The sequence below is a fragment of the Bombina bombina genome, chromosome 3, assembly GCF_027579735.1.
Source record: "Bombina bombina isolate aBomBom1 chromosome 3, aBomBom1.pri, whole genome shotgun sequence".
Taxonomy (NCBI): Eukaryota; Metazoa; Chordata; class Amphibia; order Anura; family Bombinatoridae; genus Bombina; species Bombina bombina.
In genome coordinates this window covers 807,152,774-807,175,834 of record NC_069501.1, presented here as the reverse complement: position 1 = coordinate 807,175,834, position 23,061 = coordinate 807,152,774, and the positions used below count along the sequence as shown (strand labels likewise).

The following is a 23,061-nucleotide window of genomic DNA, read 5'->3' as shown; positions in this document are numbered from 1 at the left end:
CAATTGTATTTATATAACAAAGGTACTTACAGACTGTTTTATGTTTTATGTTAACTGTTGGCACTATTGCATCTACTTATTGGACTGACCAAAGTCTCGCAACATTGCTGACTGATATGGAAGGCCTGATTATGCACAAACATATTAGGTGCAAGAGGAGACCTACATAAGTATTAAAGAGGAATTCACCAACGTCAGCGCCTCAGAGAAATTTTCTAATGCACTTTGACTTGTATAACTCTGCAACATCCCTAGTCTTATTGATGCTGGTTATTTATTTGTGGTTCTGTTTTGTTTTGTATTGTCGTGTTTCTTTAAGTATTTTAAGTGTTTATGGGGCTTGGCCGCTCCACATAGCTTAAGAAAAGACTTTATGGACTCGAAACAGATTCAACCACCTTGAAAAGACTATACTATACTATACTATACACTGTTATGCCTTATGATGAATGTTATTGTGTAATGTTATGTGGTGCTGTTCAAGTTCCCCTAAGAAAAATTTCAAAAATAAAGTTATAAAAAAAAAAAAACTGTTGGTCTGTGTTCATGACTAGATTTTAGTAATAAAACTGAATGAACAGTCAGTATTTTAAGAACAGGGGCAGAATGCTCATTGATGGGAGGTTACTGCTTGACCAGTTTGGGGCATAACTAAAGAAACCCTAGGCCCCATAGCAAAATGTAAAAAACTGAGCTCCTCCTTTACACCCTTCCCTATTATTGTTCACCCATATTAAAGAGTAGTAATTTGATCTGTTGCACTTGAATGCTTCATTTGGGGGGGTGGGGGGGGCAACAAAGGCTAATTTTAAAATCTCTATTAACCCCTTAATGACCACAGCACTTTCCCATTTTCTGTCCATTTGGGACCAAGGCTATTTTTACATTTTTTGCTGTGTTTGTGTTTAGCTGTAATTTTCCTCTAACTCATTTACTATACCCACACACATATTATATACTGTTTTTCTCGCCGTTAAATTGACTTTCTAAAGATACCATTATTTTCATCATATTTTTAAAAATGATAAAAAAAAAAAACCCACACTCTTTCTAACTTTGACCCCCAAAATCTGTTACACATCTACAACCACCAAAAAACACCCATGCTAAATAGTTCCCAAATTTTGTCCTGAATTTAGAAATACTCAATGTTTACATGTTCTTTGCTTTTTTTGCAAGTTATAGGGCTATAAATACAAGCAGCACTTGCTATTTCCAATCCACTTTTTTTCAAAATTAGCTCTAGTTACACTGGAACACTGATATCTTTCAGGAATCCCTGAATATCCCTTGACATGTAAATATATTTTTTTAGAAGACAACCCAAAGTATTGATCTAGGCCCATTTTGTTATATTTCATGCCACCATTTCACCGCCAAATGCGATCAAATAAAAAATTTTTTTCACAAACTTTAGGTTTCTCACTGAAATTATTTACAAACAGCTTGTGCAATTATGGCATACATGATTGTAAATGCTTCTCCGGGATCCCCTTTGTTCATAAATAGCAGACATATATGGCTTTGGCGTTGCTTTTTGGTAATTAGACGGCTGCTAAATGCCGCTGTGCACCACACGTGTATTATGCCCAGCAGTGCAGGGGTTAATTAGGGAGCTTGTAGGGTTAATTTTAGCTTTAGTGTAGTAGACAACCCAAAGTATTGAGCTAGGCCGATTTTGGTATATTTCATGCCACCATTTCACCGCCAAATGTGATCAAATAAAAAAAAATTGTTCACTTTTTCACAAATTTTTTTCACCAACTTTAGGATTCTCACTGAAATTATTTACAAACAGCTTGTGCAATTATGGCACAAATGGTTGTAAATGCTTCTCTGGGATCCCCTTTGTTGAGAAATAGCCGACATATATGGCTTTGGCGTTGCTTTTTGGTAATTAGAAGGCTGCTAAATGCAGCTGCGCATCACACGTGTATTATGGCTAGCAGTGAAGGGGTTAATTAGGTAGCTTGTAGGGAGCTTGCAGGGTTAATTTTAGCTTTAGTGTAGAGATCAGCCTCCCACCTGACACATTACACCCTCTGATCCCTCCCAAACAGCTCTCTTCCCTCCCCCACCCCACAATTGTTCCTGCCATGTTAAGTACTGGCAGAAAGTCTGCCAGTACTAAAATAAAAGCCATCTTAGATCATTTTTATTTTATTTTTATATCCCCCTCTGTCCTTTTGTTCAATATTTTTCTGCAGTGTAGCGGTTCCCACCCGCTCCCTACCCATGCATGCGCCCGCCCCCCGTGCACGTGACCAGAGATCCCGCCCCCTCCACATCACACGGCCCATCGATGGCCGCCCACCCGCCTCCCAGACTGGCTCCCACCCACCAACGATACCGGCCATCAATGTCCGGTGCAGAGAGGGCCACAGAGTGGCTCTCTCTGCATCGGATGGCCAAGGAGGGTTATTGCAGGATGCCTCGATATCGAGGCATCACTGCAATAACCGGAAAGTGGCTGGAAGTGATCAGGATCGCTTCCACCACTTTCCAAGACCAAGGACGTACGCCATACGTCCTCAGTCGTTAAGTGTCTTTCTTTTGAGGACGTACGGCGTACATCCTTGGTCATTAAGGGGTTAAACCTCTTTGCGTCTGCTGTATAATAGAGTGAGAAGAGACAGAAAAAGATGTCTAATGCTTCTCCCTAGAGCTGAAGGAGGGATAACAACTACATGCCTATAGTAACTAGAAGTCATTAGTGGTTAATGGTTGTGGTTGAGAGGTCAGCGCTAGTCTAGAGATGGAAAGTTAGAGTAGAAGCAGTCAGTAGTGAATTATAACTATTCACGTAGTATTCATGGTAAGCACTGACAAACAGTGAAAAGATTACTATTTCACCATTTATTGATGGGAGTTGGAGACTGTACCAGTAAAATAAAAGTTTAGTTTTAGGAAATTAAGTGACATAATTGTTGCTCCCATAAGTAAATGCCAGTACTGGATAATACTACACCAAGATCCCAGTTGGTTGCATTTATTATTTACCTCCTAGTTTTAACGGGTCAGTCCTTAGGACATTATGACCCAAATGAGTGATATTCACTGCTTGTGGCACAGTGATGACTGCCGATTCGGACTCACCGATTTCCCAAACCAATTATGCTCACTCTGAGGGGAGGCATGGTAGTGTGTATGCAAGGTAGCTGGGATATTCCTGGTCTTATTTGCTCCTGTTCTGCCCTGTGTGCCTTTGCGCCACGGTTATGTTTAACTCTTTCCTGGTTCTTCTTTGCTTCTGTTACTGACTCTCTTTGTTTCCTGGTTTAGTCTTTTCTTCCACCATTATTACCAGTTCCTTATAGCCCCGGTTCTGCCCTGCATTGTCACTGCTGCTGTCAGTGTTTTGTCAGATGACATCTTAAATTCCTCTCACTGCAGCGCGTTTATGGATTAGATTAATAAAGCTATTTGGGCATGTCACTGAGTGTGGCTTCCAATTGGAGGGTTGTGTAGTACTTGCAATTCATTTTGAGTTGAGAGGGGGCATTCGGGGACCCACACAGTATATTATTTTGTGATAATACCGCCCTTGTCAGCTATGCTAGCCAATTGCTTGCAATCAGAATGTAGAAAAAAAAAATGGCTTTTGCATTGCCGGTTTTTGCAATGCTAGCACTGGCTGGGACAGAATGAACAATCCGGTGGGACACTGGGACAGCGCCTTAAAACAGAACAATCCCAGTCAAACTGGGACCTCTGGAAAGCCTACCTGTGGGACTGTTTTACATGCGTTATATATGGACATATCTTGTAATTGCAACTTGTATGTGTTTTTATTTGTCTAAATAAACACCACTGTGAGTTGTAGTGCTGATGTGTTTGTTTTGTTTTTATAGATTCTGCACGATCAGATTCCAGAGAACTTGAGTGCAGTCTGCAGAGATCACTAGTAGCACTACATAACTCCCTATGGAGAATGTTCTGGTCTAAAGTGTAGATAAGCCTGATAGAATATGAATATATATATATATATATATATATATATATATATATATATATATTCATTCTATCTATATCCTGGTCTCTTTGCACTGTACAGTTTTAAGAGTTTTCTATAAGTTGTACACTGTATCTGAATCATGAATGTGTTTTGGATTTAAATGTTCTTTTAAAATAGTATAGTGTAATCTCAGAACATACATATAAAACCAAATTTAGTGTTACCATTAAATAAATCCATTTCTTCACAGTCTTAATGAGGACATAAATGTCTAAATTTCAACAAACATTCCAGATGCCTCCTCGATTATTCAACTCCCTTAAAGGAACACTTAAGTCAAAATTAAACTTTCATTATTCAGATAGAGCATGCAATTTTAAACAACTTTCCAAATTAATTACATTAAAAAAAGTGCAGAGTCTTTTTACATTTAAACTTTTGTAAGTCACCAGCTCCTACTGAGCATGTGCAAGAATTCACAGAATAAGAGTATATGCATTTGTGATTGGCTGTTACATGGTAGAGGGGGAGTGGAAATAGACATAACTTTTAAAATTGTCAGAAAAACAAAAAATCTACTATGTATTTGAAGTTCAAACTAAGTGCTATTGCATTGACTTGTTATATTGCATTTGTTGATTATGCAAATCTACTGTGTTGACTGGTCCTTTAAGGCTTCAGTTCAAAATTGATGCTACATCCTATTTGTAAAGGGTGGATAATTCTGGGAAATAGGAGTGGCATGAGATCTAAAATTAGATGTCTGATGCATATGAAGAAACTGATTTATCTTTGATTTAACAACCCATAACATATTTAATTAATTTAAAGTTTAATCATGTTGTATTGTATATTAATTATTTAATTTGCTACATTTTACTGTAAAATGCATCTGAATTTTGTTACACTTCTTTCTAAGGCAACTTGGGTTAATACTGTTATCTATTAGGGAACTAGTGTTCCCCCTCCCCACCCTGCCTTTCTAATCATTTACTCTCTTAGGGTGGAATATCAGTTTTGCATCAATCATAGGAAAAGTGTTCTATGTAATATGAGTGGGCATACTAGTTAGTTTAGGCATGAATATATTTAGCTATTAGATGCAGACATCCCAACTCTCCCGGAAGTCTCCCGCATTGAAAAAGCTGCTCCCTGACACCCGCAAACTAAACACAACATCCTGGAAAGAGTGGTGCCAGAGAAAATCTAATTTGTGCCTGCACTTTTCATTTCTACCTGAAGGTGTCACTGTTCCGTTATAGCTCAATTTAAATAGTTACTGTGTTCCTCTCTAGACTTTTTCCCCCTTCCTGAACTCTAATGCAGTGTAAGACATATCAGACCTGATATAGGTGAGATGTGCAGACTCCCATACTTTATAGCTATAAGATGGTAATATATATTTATATATGCAAGGTCATCTTGTCTTTTTATTTATATGTGTATTCATTTTTCTTGCATACTTTTTGTGATAACATTTTCAACTATTTCATCAGAGCACTGAGGAAATCTGAATAAGGGGGTACAGTGAAGTACAATAGTGGGGGGGGGTACAGTGAGGTACTACACAGGGGGGGGGGGGGTACAGTGAGGTACTACACAGAGCAGGAGGCCCAGTGAGGTACTGCAGTGAGGAGGCCCAGTGAGGTACTACACAGAGCAGGAGGCACAGTGAGGTACTATACAGAGCAGGTGGTACAACGAGGTACTATACAGAGCAGGTGGTACAACGAGGTACTATACAGTGCAGGTGGTACAACGAGGTACTATACAGTGAGGAGGTACAACGAGGTACTATACAGTGAGGAGGTACAACGAGGTACTATATAGTGAGGAGGTACAACGAGGTACTATATAGTGAGGAGGTACAACGAGGTACTATATAGTGAGGAGGTACAACGAGGTACTATATAGTGAGGAGGTACAACGAGGTACTATATAGTGAGGAGGTACAACGAGGTACTATATAGTGAGGAGGTACAACGAGGTACTATATAGTGAGGAGGTACAACGAGGTACTATATAGTGAGGAGGTACAACGAGGTACTATATAGTGAGGAGGTACAACGAGGTACTATATAGTGAGGAGGTACAACGAGGTACTATATAGTGAGGAGGTACAACGAGGTACTATATAGTGAGGAGGTACAACGAGGTACTATATAGTGAGGAGGTACAACGAGGTACTATATAGTGAGGAGGTACAAAGAGGTACAACGAGGTACTATATAGTGAGGAGGTACAACGAGGTACTATATAGTGAGGAGGTACAACGAGGTACAACGAGGTACTATATAGTGAGGAGGTACAACGAGGTACTATATAGTGAGGAGGTACAACGAGGTACTATATAGTGAGGAGGTACAACGAGGTACTATATAGTGAGGAGGTACAACGAGGTACTATATAGTGAGGAGGTACAACAAGGTACTATATAGTGAGGAGGTACAACAAGGTACTATATAGTGAGGAGGTACAACAAGGTACTATAGTGAGGAGGTACAACAAGGTACTATAGTGAGGAGGTACAACAAGGTACTATAGTGAGGAGGTACAACAAGGTACTATAGTGAGGAGGTACAACAAGGTACTATAGTGAGGAGGTACAACAAGGTACTATAGTGAGGAAGTACAACGAGGTACTATAGTGAGGCGGTACAACAAGGTACTATAGTGAGGAGGTACAGTGAGGTACTATATAGTGAGGTGGTACAGTGAAGTGCTATAGTGAGGTGGTACAGTGAGGTACTATACAGAGGTGGTACAGTGAGGTACTATACAGAGGTGGTACAGTGAGGTACTATACAGAGGTGGTACAGTGAGGTACTATAGTGATGTTGTCACATACAGTGTAATACTATAGTGAGGTACTATAGTGAGGTTGGCACCTCCCTGAAATTCATTTTTGCAGGTTGAGATGTCGGTAGATGGAGATTAAAAATGAATGTATGTCTGTGGGTTTAAATCCCTGTTTCATATTAGGGCAAATATTTGGAATTTCTGAAATATCGGTATCGGCCAGAAACTTACCGATATGGAGCGAATCAAAAGTAATTTAGCTCTGTGTACTTCAGGGAAGCTATGTAGTTTTAAGTGACACAAATCCTCCATAGCACATATAAGCTGGACATATAATAACATCTAATAATAAATAAAATTGATAACAGAGTCCAATCCTAGGTGTTCCTGGGAGCTCAGTTACCAACTACCATACCAACAATGGCTGGCCTGTAAATAGACTTGCATAAACAAACATATATGATTTGTAAAATGTGATCTTTAAAGGGACAGTTTACTCAAAAATGTTCTCCCCTTTAATTTGTTCCCAATGATCCACTTTACCTGCTGGGGTGTATTAAATTGTTTACAAGTAGCTCCTTTACCCTTATATTGGCATTTGAAATAGTTGATTTAGCAAGTGGTGTCCCCACCTATTCTGAAAGTTTGTGGCCGCAGGTCCAAGCTATAGATAAGCTTTGTAAACACAGCCAGCAGAATAAATTACACTCCCAGTGAGATATAGCAGAGATAAGGTAATACAATGATGATTTTCCATTGTTCTCTCCAAGTACTGGTGATTGTTTTATGGACAGATATAAGATAAACAAACATGTATATGTACACAATGTGATACAGTAATGAGATCTGATTATACCTACAAGCTCAACCCATTTTATTAGGTTGTGGCTTCAAAATACAAAATCAGAGCTTTAATATACACAAAAAAAACTTAAAAAGCCAATTTTCATAATTTTTTTACTCTGCAGTTGGTAAAAAAGCAATTGTAAACACATCAGGGGGAAAACTATTTTTCAGTATACTGTCCCTTTAAGTGGCACTTAAAGCTACATAGTTTCCCCGAAGTACACAGAGCTAAATTACTTTTGATTTGCTCAAAGGGGTCAGCAATACATAAAATCAGTCTGCTTGCTAATTGCTGTCACAAATAGAACATTATTTGTTGCATTCTGATAAATTTTACATATTGGCAAAACATTTCACTAAAAGCTACTATATTTGACGATTTTTTTTATTGAAATATTTTATTTTCCCCTTTCATGGGCATCAGGCACATCAATGAAATGTCCACAACAACAAACCTTGAGTAGAAAGCAGTGCAGTATAGGAGACTAGTATCAATATTCTCTAGCAGTGGATAACAATGCTCTTACCATTAGGTGGTGCCGTTACATATGTATAAAATTGCCCATAAATGACATAATAAAGAAACCTATAGTCCACTCCTCAGTACCAGGGAAGGTATTTGCAATCCAGTAAATATGAGCATATTAAAAATTAAAGCAAATAAATAAATCTAGCACTGATATTCCAGCATGTCTTTTTTTTTTTTTTTTTTACTTTTACTTTTAACCCTTATCTGTAAAGTGTACCAAGTGAGAGTGTTTTTAGTGAAGTGGCAGCAATATATGAAAAAAACAGAAGCCCTTTAACAGGAGAACATGCTGAAATGTTATGCTTTCTGCAGTATAATGTTTTTCTACTTAAAGGGACAGTCTACACTTATAACAACCTTAGTCCATCCGTTAGATTATTTTCTGATTTTCATTACTCACCCCTGCAACCATATTGAGTCATCTACACATCCAGAGTTGTTCTCAATGACAAGTTATATTCCAATGGTAAGAAATGGCCGCTCCGCTCCACCTACCTAATACATCACCCACTCTCTTATTTTCAACTGTCCAATAGAAAATTGATCACCGATTAAAATACTGTATTGCGCTTTCAGTGCTTCGCGCATGCGCAACATCACTGGAAACCAACTATCCGGAACCAAACTTTATCTCTATGTTTGTGCTGCATTCAAATATCAGAAGTACTTCAGAGTGTTAGAATAGCTTCAACGGAGGAATCGCAAAAAAAAAGGGAGCGCTTTTGGGTTTGCTCAGATAACGCTGATAGACTTCCGGTTTCGAGCTGCATCTCTACGAGCATGCGTGTTAGAGTCCTATGACGTCGCTAGGTGCTCCGTGCACGAGTGTTATAGGGAAGGAGAACCACTTGATAAGGTAGGAGGAGAAAACTATTGGGAGGAGTTTGGCAGCCATACTTGAATCATGAAATATAAACTTCTTTCGAGAAAATGTGGGTGAGTGAATAAGTGAAAATATGGATGCAGGGGTTCAATACAATTGCCAGCAAAAGATCGTAGCTAAGGGCTAAGGTTGTTATAGGTGTAGACTGTCCCTTTAACTGGGAGTACTGAAGAAATTGTGTAGTGTCCAGCTTTGCAGTAGTGACTTATTTTATATCAGTGTACAGTTTAAAAAAGGGATTTATGCAATTTTTCTGTGTTTTGGGAAGCCATTTAATAAATTAATTTTCAAGCACCTTATTTTTCCCAGTTGTTAACTTTTAATGTTTAACATTTTAATAAGCATGTTCAGTTCATACCAGATTTGTGTAGAAATTGTGTTGATTTTTCAAAACTTTAAATGTACAGAATATTGGCCCCTGTTATCGGCCTGTAAGATGGTCAATAATCGGTATTGGCCATGAAAAAACGATATCGGTCTATCCCTATTACTAACTAAGCTGAATCAGCTCTAAAAGGTAAGAGAAGAGCGCAGGGCTTCCCCCAAACTATTTAACTGCAGATGTGCAAACAACAATGTATGCTCAAATCCCATATGTGTGTATTCGTTTGTGACACATCCCTCACACATTGAACCAAATAGGATTATATACTGGTAAATAATTTTAGTATCTAACGCACAACATTTTCCTATCAAGTTCTTTAAATATGAGAACTCTTATTTTAAACAATGCATGCCATGGTCATCTAAAGCAGGGGTGCTGAGCCTTTATGCTCCAGAGGTTTTGGAAGTACATTTCCCATGAAGCTCTGCCAGCTGACGCTCAGTGAGCATCATGGGAAATGTACTTCCAAAACCTCTGGAGCACCAAGGCTGAGCACCCCTGATCTAAAGGTTTGATCTTTATAGTGAAAGAATAGAATAGCCCTTTACACAGTAATTTGGGTTTGAAAGTAGTAAAACATTTCTTAAATCAAGATATCTAGAGACCCTTTACAAGTAGCAGCAAATCACATACCTAGTCATGCATACGCATTACCAGATTTACTAAGAAAATAAATAATGTAAAATAATCCTGGCAGTTACTAAGTTATGGCTATTATAAAATGTCCTTCAAGCTCCAAACCTTTTTCCTTTTTATTTTTTTTGAGGCAACGCGTATACAAAATACAGACATCATCAAAAAGAGTTACAAAATCTACAAAAATAACTGACAGTGCAGCAATGATCTACAATACAATACAGTATGTAAAGGTCAGTCACAACGAAAATAAAGTACACTTGTTATCCTGTAAGCCTCACATTTTACATATTTATATTATGTTGAAAAAAAAAATATATTATATATATATTTATTAGACAACCCAAAGTATTGATCTAGCCCAATTTTGGTATATTTTATGCCACAATTTCACCGCCAAATGCGATCAAATAAAAATTATTTACAAACAGCTGGTGCAATTATGGCACAAATGGTTGCAAATGCTTCTCTGGGATCCCCTTTGTTCAGAAATAGCAGACATATATGCTTTGGCATTGCTTTTTGGTAATTAAAAGGCCCCTAAATTCCGCTGCGCACAACATTTGTATTATGTCCAGCAGTGAAGGGGTTTATTAGGTAGCTTGTAGGGTTAATTTTAGCTTTAGTGTTGAGATCAGCCTCCCACATCCCACCTCCTGATCTCTCCTTGACCCCCCTCAAACAGCTCCAATTCCCTCCCCCACCTTACAATTGTCACCGCCATCTTAAGAACTGGCGGAAAGTCTGCCAGTATGAAAATAAAAGCCTTTTTTAAAAAAATATATTTGCTGCAGTGTAGGTTCTCCCCTAACCCCCCAACCTCCCTGATCCCCCCCCCCCCAAAAAAAGTTCTCTAACCCTCCCCCTCTACCTATTTGCCATCATCTTAGGCACTGGCAGCTGTCCTTTCTGTTAACGGATCCTTTCTGTTAACGGATCCCACATGGGATCCCCCTCATTGACCCTACTCCCTCCTTCCCCCTCAATGACGCAGTTTTGTTTTTTTCTATACCCTGTAGCATGGCCGAGCAGTCCCACGCACTCCCGCCCTCCTCCCACCTCCTCCAACAGTGGGTCGCCCACCCGCCTCCCTTCTTACACTCCCACCTCCGGCACCATCGCTGTCCGATGCAGAGAGGGCCACAGAGTTGCCCTCTCTGCTTCGGTAACTCTGCAAATCTATTTCTGCAGTGCCCCACTTGAATAGCGAGATCACGGCAGAGAGAAGTCCAGGACTGCAGCGACGTACAGGGTATGTCGCTGGTCGTTAAGGGGTTAAACATTAGAATTCTCTTAAATCATGCTTAATTTCATATGGACTAGATCAGTGTTTTTCAGCCACAGCCCTCAAGTGCCCCTAACAGGCCAGAGTTTCATGATATTTTAATTAAAGCACAGGTAAAATAATCAGCTGATCAGTAACTATGGTTACTATTACTAACCTGCTCTCACCCATCAACTGATTATTTCACTGGTGCTTTAGTTAAGATATGTGAAAATCTTGACTGTTAGAGGTACTTAAGGACAGGAGTTGAAAAACACTACACTATAATGTGCCTTTCAGATTTTTATATACAGTATCCCACATAAGTGAGTACAACCCTCACATTTATGTAAATATTTTATTATATCTTTTCATGTGACAACACTGAAGAAATGACACTTTGCTAAAAGTAGTGAGTGTACAGCCTGTATAACAGTGTAAATTTGCTGTCCCCTCAAAATAACTCAACACACAGTCATTAATGTCTAAACCGTTGGTAACAAAAGTGAGTACACCCCTAAGTGGAAATGTCCAAATTGGGCCCAAAGTGTCAATATTTTGTGTGGCCACCATTATCTTCCAGCACTGCCTTAACCCTCTTGGGCATGGAGTTCTCCAGACCTTCACAGGTTGCCACTGGAGTCATCCTCCACGCCTCCATGATGACATCACGGAGCTGGTGGATGTTAGAGACCTTGCGCTCCCCAACTTCCGTTTGTGGATGCTCCACATATGCTCAATAGGGTTTAGGTCTGGAGACATGCTTGGCCAGTCCATCACCTTTACCCTCAGCTTCTTTAGCAAGTCAGTGGTCATCTTGGAAGTGTGTTTGGGGTTGTTATGTTGGAATACTGCCCTACGTCCCAGTCTCCGAAGGGAGGGGATCATGCTCTGCTTCAGTATGTCACAGTACATGTTGGCATTCATGGTTCCCTCAATGAACTGTAGGTCCCCAGTGCCGGCCGCACTCATGCAGGCCCAGACCATGACACTCCCACCACCATGCTTGACTGTAGGCAAGACACACTTGTCTTTGTACTCCTCACCTGATTGCCACCACACACACACTTGACACCATCTGAACCAAGTAAGTTTATTTTGGTCTCATCGGACCACAGGACATGGTTCCAGTAATCCATGTCCTTAGTCAGCTTGTCTTCAGCAAACTGCATGCTTTCTTGTGCATCATCTTTAGAAGAGGCTGCCTTCTGGGACAACTGCCATGAAGACCAATTTGATGCAGTGTGCAGCATATGGTCTGAGCACTTACAGGCTGATCCCCCACTCCTTCAATCTCTGCAGCAATGCTGGCAGTACTCATACATCTATTTCCCAAAGACAACCTCTGGATATGACACTGAGCATGTGCACTCAACTTCTTTGGTCGACCATGGCGAGGCCTGTTCTGAGTGGAACCTGTCCTGTGAAACCGCTGTATGGTCTTGCCCACCATGCTGCAGCTCAATTTCAAGGTCTTAGCAATCTTCTTATAGCCTAGGCCATCTTCATGTAGAGCAACAATTCTTTTTTTTCAGATCCTTAGAGTGCTTTACCATGAGGTGCCATGTTGAACTTCCAGTGACCAGTATGATAGAGTGTGAGATCAATAACACCAAATTTAACACACCTGCTCACCATTCACACCTGAGACCTTGTAACACTAACGAGTCACATGACACCGGGTAGGTAAAATGGCTAATTGGGTCCAATTTGGACATTTCCACTTAGGGGTGTACTTACTTTTGTTGCCAATGGCTTAGACATTAATGGCTGTGTGTCGAGTAATTTTACACTGTTATACAGGCTGTACACTCACTACTTTACATTGTAGCAAAGTGTCATTTCTTCAGTGTTGTCACATGAAAATATATAATAAAATATTTACAAAAATGTGAGGGGTGTCATCACTTTTGTGGGATACTGTATATATAATTGAGGTATGTAAGAAATATAGACATTCAATATGTTACAATTGTCAAACGTATTGTGTCACAGAATATCCAGATACTATGAAACAGCATAAGTATTGCAAGATATGACAATCTTAAGGAGTTATTGTAGAAACATGTAATATCCAAGGACATAGGGCGGTCACAAGATGGGGTAGTTTGTATGGTGAATTTTAAAAACAAACAATGCAGTACCTCGTTTTATAATATTTTAAACAATATATAAAGTTGTACATAACCTTCAACTAAATGTATACAGTAAATGGAGTATTAAATAGTAAACCCAGATCCCGGCTCAGAGCTGCTGGAGCAGCATGTGGCCCCCGGGAGCCGAGGCCCAAGATATTCGGGCGGAGCCGATGCCATCCTCGGAATGCCTCTAAGTGTCACTTGTCATCCAATCAAGGGGGCATCTGAACCCTTGCTAGGCACCAGGTATGGCTGTGGAGGAGCCTTGTTTCCAGCCTGGGGGCATTACACCGCTACAGCAGATTCTGGCCTCTGGTACAGGAGCTCTCATTACCTCTTTCTTTGTTACACCACTGGATGTAGTAAAGATAAGGCTGCAGGCACAGAGAAAGCCCTTCTCTAAAGCGTTCTCTATAAAGTCTCTACCTTGGACACCTACCCTGCGCCACCCCAAATGGCGTTGCTTTCTGTACTGCAATGGACTGATGGATCACTTGTTTGTGTGCCAACATGCCACTGCTTGCAGCACTTTGTACCGAACCCCCACACACTTCCACGGCACAGTGGATGCATTTGTGAAGATCACACGCCATGAAGGGTTAAAATCTTTATGGAGCAGGCTCCCACCCACACTGGTTATGGCCATACCTGCCACAATTATATACTTCACATGCTACGAACAGCTGCGAGATTTCATGAGATACCGACTTGGATACCAGGGTAGCCACATACCTCTCATTGCTGGAGCACTTGCTCGATTGGGAGCAGTCACAGTTATCAGCCCTCTGGAGTTGATCCGAACTAAACAACAGTCTCGCCAGCTGTCTTACATAGAGCTGGGTGCCTGTCTGCGCTCTGCAGTCTCTCAGGATGGGTGGCGCTCTCTTTGGAAGGGTTGGGGACCAACTGTGTTAAGAGATGTCCCATTTTCTGCACTGTACTGGTTTAATTACGAGTTGCTGAAAAGCAGACTGAATGAATCCTGTAGTGCCCTGGAACTGTCGCTGCTATTCTCACTTTGCCTTTTGATGTGGTGAAGACGCAGAGGCAGATAGAACTTGGTGACAGAGACAGGTGCTTCCAGAAAGCAGAGGTCTACATCCTGGGTAGCCATGCGCAGGATCAAAGAGTCTGGAACCAGGGGATTATTTGCAGGGTTTCTCCCTCGAGTTATTAAGGTGGCCCCAGCCTGTGCTATCATGATCAGCTCTTATGAATTTGGAAAGAACTTCTTCCAACAACAGAACATGGAGAAGGTGCAGAACCAGTGATTTATAACAAACAGAGAATTGGTCGAGCTATGCGATCTGTACTACAAGGTAGTCATGGTAAATGCTGTGCTCTAAAACTAGCTGGTCTGGATTGTGATGTAGCTAATAGCACTAAAGAAAAAAGCTTTGAGTCCAAGCTCTAGAAAACTTCAATAGGACATTCTGCCAGTCAATCACCGATTTTATAGAAATCAGCAATCACCTGTAATTCAAACCACGGAACTCCAGATTTAAAAAAATAAATAAATACAAATTTATAAATATATAATATATATAATTCAGAAAAAACAACTCAGATTTAGTATAACATAAAATGTGGCTGATAAATATATGGGACCAACTTTAGACATTGGACATTTTGTATATAAGAAACGTAAATAGTAAACCCAGCCTCTCATGGACCCTTAACATGTTATCTAGAATTGGTACGGATTTCAGGGGGGGACAATTAAAGAGAAATAGGGTTTCCATAGGATGCATTTTCCTATGATTACCTAGTAAGCCGTAAATGGGGGGGGGGGGGAATAAAATTAACAAAATAGTACTATAGGAATTAAAATACACTAAAGCTGGATCCCCAAAATACATTTACATGAATTGTCCTTAGAAGTAGGGTTCTGTGCTAGGTTAGAGTTCCGGTGCGAGTCCATCATAATATTTAGCACTAAACATTAAAATGGTATTATCAAACAATTCAGTAGGATTATGCCAAATATGTAGACCGTAGAGAGTGATGGTACTTCAGGCAAAATCTCAACCAATCCCAGATCAGATGCGATTACAGGTATGGTCTCTCAGCTGCCCTCAACCTATACCAGATCTCCAAGCCAAGTGCAGAGAGAGATATGCCAAAGAGAGTTCCATCTTCTTGTCTAGTCTATATGAGAGATCAGAGGGAAATCTGTTTCAACCCTCTATCAGATCACACAGTGCCATTGGGTAATATCTCCAGGAAGATGGCTTTATCAGTAGCCAAAAATGTCTCTGGTCCCTAAGTTTCTCCGGTATCAGGAACTCCACTTGGGCAGCATAAGCTATATTATCCATAGTTCTATAGGTAGGAAGCAGGGTAGGTAGTTTCCCTGCCTTGTACGTTGTAGATGTGACGGCCAACCTATCAATGTGATTTGCTGTTCGTAAGCTGCAGGTATAGTGAGGTTTACGATGGCTTAAAGTATATTTTTTGTGTAGCTATCTTACTGCTTTCCCGTAGCTGACATGTAGGGTGCAGTATGAATCTCTCCTCTTTAGATGTTCTTCTCAATAGTGGATAGTCACCCTCCTGTGTGAGGCAGAGTGTTGTGGCTGGAGAAGGCTCCGCGATTCTGTCGCAGCGTGCACTGCTCAGCTTCTAATTGGTTAGGCCAGGTAAGTCCCGGTCTGGGTACAATGCGTTGGGATATCAAGAGGCCACTTCTTTGGTCTGTCAGCACAGTGTATTTACTCACATCGAGGTGTCTTCGTTTGCTGCATTATCCACTGTGTTCGTTTTAGTTGCCCTTGCGGGAATAGCACCCTTTCTCACTTAGGCTGACGGATCCTCCCAGGAATGGCAAGATGGCCGCTCTTAAACGATTTCAGCCTAAAGCGCCATGGAGACTTGAGGTTTTCATCCCAGTGTCATTTTTGGAGTAGAAGCTTGGTAGAGTATGTCCCCAATGTTGGTCACCTTTTATGTGTAATTGTAAGTAAAACTGAGCGGCCATTTAAGGATATATAGGTAATATTGTCAGAGCTACAGGACTATGCCCCCCCCTCAGATTTTTATAATTAAAATGACTGCCCTTTTTAAGTTTATAGATTTTACATGAATTTTCTAGTTTGTTACACAGCATTCTTTTCCCATTCACCTCTATCTTATTTTCACACCTAATCTATAAACCTGATCTGCAATCCCCACATTTATATATTTCTTTATCTAGAAGCTCAGATCTCAGTTCCCCTTACATCCACACTGTCACAAAGAAAAATGTATTCACTTCCCTTTTAACGTTATGCAGCTAACATTTACACATATCAACGTATTTCATTTACAACGGGAAGTTCAACCTGTTAATCTCCATCACTATCATTACTCACTTCCCATTCTATATATAGATCTATTTCTTGTTTTTTTTTTAACATATATTGTAGTATAGACTGTTGTATTTCTGTTGTGTCAGCAATGATCCAAAGTAGGGATTGCAAACTGTATTACTAGGGCTGAATTTCCAGAATCATAGTAGCAAAATGTAATGCTCCCAATTTAGCACTTTTGTTAAGGTTCTGCTGGAACATCCACTGAAAGGGGCTGAGAGCAGACCCCCCTCCCCTGCATATGAAAAGACCCATTATGCAAACAGTGGCAAGTAGGAGTCTGTAGACATCAGTATACATCTAAAACTTTGGGGCTTGGTTAGGAGTCTGAAAATCAGCACAATGTTATTACAAAATAAGCAAAACTATACATATGGGCTATATAAATGGATCATCTACAAAGCATGTTTCATAACATGTTTGTGTAGAATATAAATAAAATGAAACTCAGCCCTCGTTTTCACGGTATCTCTGCCTCATTTTTTACTCCATGCAGCTCCAGATCCCTGGACAGAAATGGACAGTGTAGGAACCAGGTGCTGAACAGAATCAAAGTGTGTTCTTTCATGGCTAAATACCCACTGTCACTGGTATAGGCCTGTGATTGGAAGCCAGTCTACTTTAGCTCAAGTTCTCTAGTTATGTTTGCAGCTTTAGACTTTTCTGATAGACATATGGTTATTCAAACATTTCAGGCTCCTAAATTTGTTAACTGACATCTAGGATTTTGAAACTCTGACATACAATATATTTTTCCAACATACCTTCCTTTCACAAGGCACCAAGCCTTAAAAAATGCTTGGTTGTAGTTTAATGGATCAACTTAATCTGGACAATGCTACACAATAGGAAAGATGTCATAAAATGCAACCAAATAGCAGACCAATGCTGTAAATATATTTAAATATCCAGTTACAAATGTTGTTATACTTTAGATCATTGGCAGCATTATACACTTCCTCTATAGCAGAATACAGAAATCACTGTAACATCTTGGCAAAATTACAACACAAAATCAACAGGGACTTTTTTTTAATGCAACACTGTAGCCAACGCCTTAACTAATCACTCTACAGATGCCAACTTGTGGATAAATAATGAGCAACATGATGAGAGAAATATACAAAAACATAAATGGACATAAAAATGCAATAAAAAAAATTCTAATGGTTAGAGCATTGTCTTATTGCACTATTCCTGCTTGTACATGGGAGTTTAATCCTAGCAAAGTAGTTAAACCCATAACTCTAGATCACAATACACAGTGATCCTGAGCTAAATACAGACAATGATTACCAACTACTCACATATTCTATTCAGCTCCAGACCAGACTGATTGTCCAGAGCTTACCTACTTATGTGTCTTCTGGGGTTAAGTACAAAGTAATATAATAAATAATAGTGCAATAACAAAATGAGCTAACATTTTATTTTTTCCCTTTTATCTCCCTTTTAATACACAAGCTCCTTTTCCTTTCATACAGACACACATATTTGCAGGTATGTACATATATGCACATTAAGATACTGAACCTACTTAAAGGGACACTGAACCCAATTTTTTTTCTTTCGTGATTCAGATAGAGCATGCAATTTTAAGCAACTTTCTAATTTACTCTTATGATCAATTTTTCTTCGTTCTCTTGCTATCTTTATTTGAAAAAGGCATCATCTATTTTTTTTTGTTTAAACCTCTGGACAGCACTTGTTTATTGGTGGGTGAATGTATCCACCAATCAGCAAGAACAACACAGGTTGTTCACAAAAAATGGGCCGGCATCTAAATTTACATTCTTGCATTTTAAATAAAAATACCAAGAGAATGAAGAAAATTTGATAATAGGAGTAAATTAGAAAGTTGCTTAAACTTGCATGCTCTATCAATCACAAAAGAAACAAATTGGGTTCAGTGTCCCTTTAAAGAGTCAGTAGAGCTGTGTCATCACTAGCTTTCTAAGCAGTGCTCCTGCACTGATCTAAGTAATCACTGTTTTATATGTAGCTGGGTTACAGTTTTGATGACTGCAGTATTCACTATAGTCTATTTAGGGGCAGTGAAAAGTCTATAATATTCAGAAGTTAAATTATAGGAAAAGCAAAATGACAATTGTTTTACTGTACATGATTAAAGGGATAATAAAGTTAAACTTTAATGATTCAGATAGAGCATGCAGTTTTAAGAGACTTTCCAATTTACTTCTATTATCAAATTTTGCACATTCTTTTTATATACACAATTTTAGAGGAATCAGCTCCTACTAAGCATGTGCACAAGCTCATAAGGTATATGTATACTAGTCAGTGATTGGCTTATGGCTGTCATGATACAGGGGGCCGACAAATGGAGGAAAACTAAATTTAAAAAAAAAAATCTACTGCTTAGTTGAAATTCAGAGCAAGTGTTATTGCATTGTCTTTTTATTACGCACGTGTTAATTATGCAATTCTACTGTATTGAGTGTTACTTTAAATATTTTACCAGGATTTTTTGTTTTTATTTAATGTCCCTTTAAGTGACTGTCTAAAGATGATCCTGTCATATTAATCGTGCTGAAGGCATAAGTAAACATGCACTTAGTCAATAAGTTTGGGTTCCTGTCCTTCCGCTCTCCGACTAAAGCTTCACTGAACTCCTTCATATGAAAAGCATATATTATGTTCTCTGGTTATCACCCAGCACAAAGGTAACATTCACTGTCTCAGAGCTGTGGGCAGACCAGCAGCATTCCTAATGTCATAGCAATCCACAAATACCTGCAAGCAGCAAGGTTTCACTAAACCAAACGATGAATATTCCTAGTTTCGGTAAAATACACAGAAGACAGAGGAATTACAGCAACCAAAGATCATAAGCAACCATAATGCTAGTTTTATCTTGAAATATTTATTTTATATGGATTACAAAACTGTAAAAATGTAATTTCCCCCTAAAAAAAAGACTAAAAATTAATTATTTTGATAATAGGAGTTTATGATGCACCAGAGACCACCCCCAATGTATGCTTGTTAAATTCACCTGTTTAAACAGTGTGGGCGTGAATAAACATACCCACACCCCAAATGCCAGTTTGGATTTTATTCTATTTTAACATTAAAAGTGGGCAATATTACTAGTTCTGAAAACATGCTAAAAACGAAGGGTTATACCGAGAACACTAAAGAATTGTGGTAAAAGAAATTGTTACAATAAGAGATGTGCCAAATAAAAGGGCTTTAACCCCTTATCGCCGTTAGGGTCTTCCATGCCGTCCTAACCACGCTGGGCTTTAGAGCCGTTAGGACGGAATGGAACGTCCTAGCCGTTCTGTTTTACTGAAGCAGCTATGGCTTCCAAACTGGGATCTTGGACTGGAGGACGTGCCTAGCGTCATATGCACTCCCCCCCCAACCCGATCCCATCACTGAAATCACACGATCGCATGTAATATTGCGCAATTTAAAGGTTTTACTTATTTGTTTACATCGGAAATTGGTTCCAATGTAACAAATAAGTACCGGCAGAAAGGAGTTAAGGAGTTAGATGGGAAAATAAATGTTTATTGCAAAATAATAAATAATATATTGTTATTATGAAAAACAAACTACAACAACGTTTAGGCTGGTCACCATAACTGTGCTTCCTATATAGTGTCATGACTGCAAGACTAGCAACATAGCCTGCCCACCAGCCCCCTTGCCCTTCCCACATCCAAATGATCATACTGTATGACCCCACTTTCCCCTCTTATAACCCATTTTGATGTAGTGTATTAAACCCATCTCTCCCAGTAAAATATTTTCTGTAGCGTAGCGAACCCTCCAGCAATGCATTAGTGGGAGCTAGCTGGTGATTGGTGGCTGCACATTTATACCTCGTCATTGGCTCACCCAATGCATTATTTTCGGCAATAAATATTCCTCCAAAGAAGTGACAAAGTTGTGGGGACCAAATATGCCACTAGTTATACAAATATGATTGTGGGCTTTTTGGAGAAATACAACCCCTGGGAAACCAATACCTTCAGTAACAATTTCCCAGAGTATGTTATAGGAATGTTATTGTGTGGGTTTGGGACAGTGACACAATGGTATAAGAAAGAAAGAAAAAGAAAGAGAGAGAGAAAAAAGAGAGAGAAAAAAGAGAGAGAAAAAAGAGAGAGAAAAAAGAGAGAGAAAAAAGAGAGAGAAAAAAGAGAGAGAAAAAAGAGAGAGAAAAAAGAGAGAGAAAAAAGAGAGAGAAAAAAGAGAGAGAAAAAAGAGAGAGAAAAAAGAGAGAGAAAAAAGAGAGAGAAAAAAGAGAGAGAAAAAAGAGAGAGAAAAAAGAGAGAGAAAAAAGAGAGAGAAAAAAGAGAGAGAAAAAAGAGAGAGAAAAAAGAGAGAGAAAAAAGAGAGAGAAAAAAGAGAGAGAAAAAAGAGAGAGAAAAAAGAGAGAGAAAAAAGAGAGAGAAAAAAGAGAGAGAAAAAAGAGAGAGAAAAAAGAGAGAGAAAAAAGAGAGAGAAAAAATAGAGAGAAAAAAGAGAGAGAAAAAAGAGAGAGAAAAAAGAGAGAGAAAAAAGAGAGAGAAAAAAGAGAGAGAAAAAAGAGAGAGAAAAAAGAGAGAGAAAAAAGAGAGAGAAAAAAGAGAGAGAGAAAAAGAGAGAGAAAAAAAAGAGAGAAAAAAGAGAGAAAAAAGACAGAAAAAAGAGAGAAAAAAGAGAAAAAAGAGAGAGAAAAAAGAGAGAGAAAAAAGAGAGAGAAAAAAGAGAGAGAAAGAGAGAGAGAAAGAAAGAGAGAAAGAGAGAGAAAAAAGAGAGAGAAAAAAGAGAGAGAAAAAAGAGAGAGAAAAAAGAGAGAAAGAGAGAGAGAGAGAGAGAGAGAGAGAGAGAGAGAGAGAGAGAGAGAGAGAGAGAGAGAGAGAGAGAGAGAGAGAGAGAGAGAGAGAGAGAGAGAGAGAGAGAGAGAGAGAGAGAGAGAGAGAGAGAGAGAGAGAGAGAGAGAGAGAGAGAGAGAGAGAGAGAGAGAGAGAGAGAGAGAGAGAGAGAGAGAGAGAGAGAGAGAGAGAGAGAGAGAGAGAGAGAGAGAGAGAGAGAGAGAGAGAGAGAGAGAGAGAATTGTCTAGCCATCTCTTTCCACCTTCACGGGTAGGTTTGACAATTCTCAGGAGTCACTATAAAAAAAAAAATAATAAAAAAAAAGGATCCTATTATAATATTATTTATTGCTCCTATCTTTATGGAGATATTACACATATCCCTCACTAGTTTCTACAAAAACAAATTAATAGCTAAACCATATACTATACACACACACTTTTGTCAGTTGTGAACGCAGGTTCCACTTTCCTTTTTACTAAAATGTCTTATTTAAAAATAAAATAGATAACGTCTATATATTTTAGATAATGTTTTTATTGTAGTGTGAGAATTCTTAAAACAGAAAGTCCTTTATTCCCAAATATTTGTGTTAGTGGCATGGGGATCTCCATCTAATCATTATCAGAATAGTACCACTTAATAAAAAATAAATACATAATGCATACACTGGACCTCACCAACCTGGACACCACCAGCAACCATAAAATGGGTCCTGCTCCTCTACCACACACTATGCAAATATGAATAAACAGAACAGAGGAACTTTCAGAATTAGAATATGGAACTATAAGAGGCAAAGGATGGACTTTTGCATATGAATAGGTTTTACTGAGACCAACAGAAATCTGCATACAAAAAGGGTAGATTTGCAGCTAAACACAACACAATTCCTCCCCCAGTCACCCACACGTACAAACAATCTCCACTTGGGGGCTATGAAAAGGGAAAGCGAGACCCTCCATCCACCCCACCCGCTTCTCCTCCCTCTCCCCCCCCCCCCATGTCCTTTCTCACTCCCAGTCCTACTTCATAATCTTCATCTGCTTGATACCCATTATTCAAGAAACTTTAAAAAAAGAACACTTTTGTAGTTCCTTGAAGTAACTGGCAACAGTACAATAGATCTTGAAGTAGAAGGTGGTAAGATTAAAGACAAGTAGAATAAATATTTTGTTGAAAGTAAGTCACATCCTTATAAGTTTGTACTATATAGCATTATTTGTTAGGAAATATTGGTCATTAGATTACATTCATTTTATTGAGATCTTGTTACCTTGATTTAAAATCAATAAAGACAAAAAAATATAAATATGGCCTGGCCCTGAAACAGAGAGGCATGAATCTGACAGCTGTTCCTTTCCCATGTATTGCAACACAGTCCCATGTAATTCCAACACAGTCACGTGTAATTTCTGTCATGCTGAGGGCTCTCTTTACTCTGTCTCT

General features: G+C 39.1%; 1 protein-coding gene and 1 pseudogene across 1 annotated transcript in view; one reads left to right on the top strand and one right to left on the bottom strand.

Annotated features, from left to right (window-relative positions):
• Positions 1-23,061, bottom strand: part of RP2 (RP2 activator of ARL3 GTPase) — a 166,786-nt gene that overhangs the window by 122,183 nt on the left and 21,542 nt on the right.
• LOC128654069 (probable mitochondrial glutathione transporter SLC25A39) lies at positions 13,661-15,037 on the top strand (annotated as a pseudogene).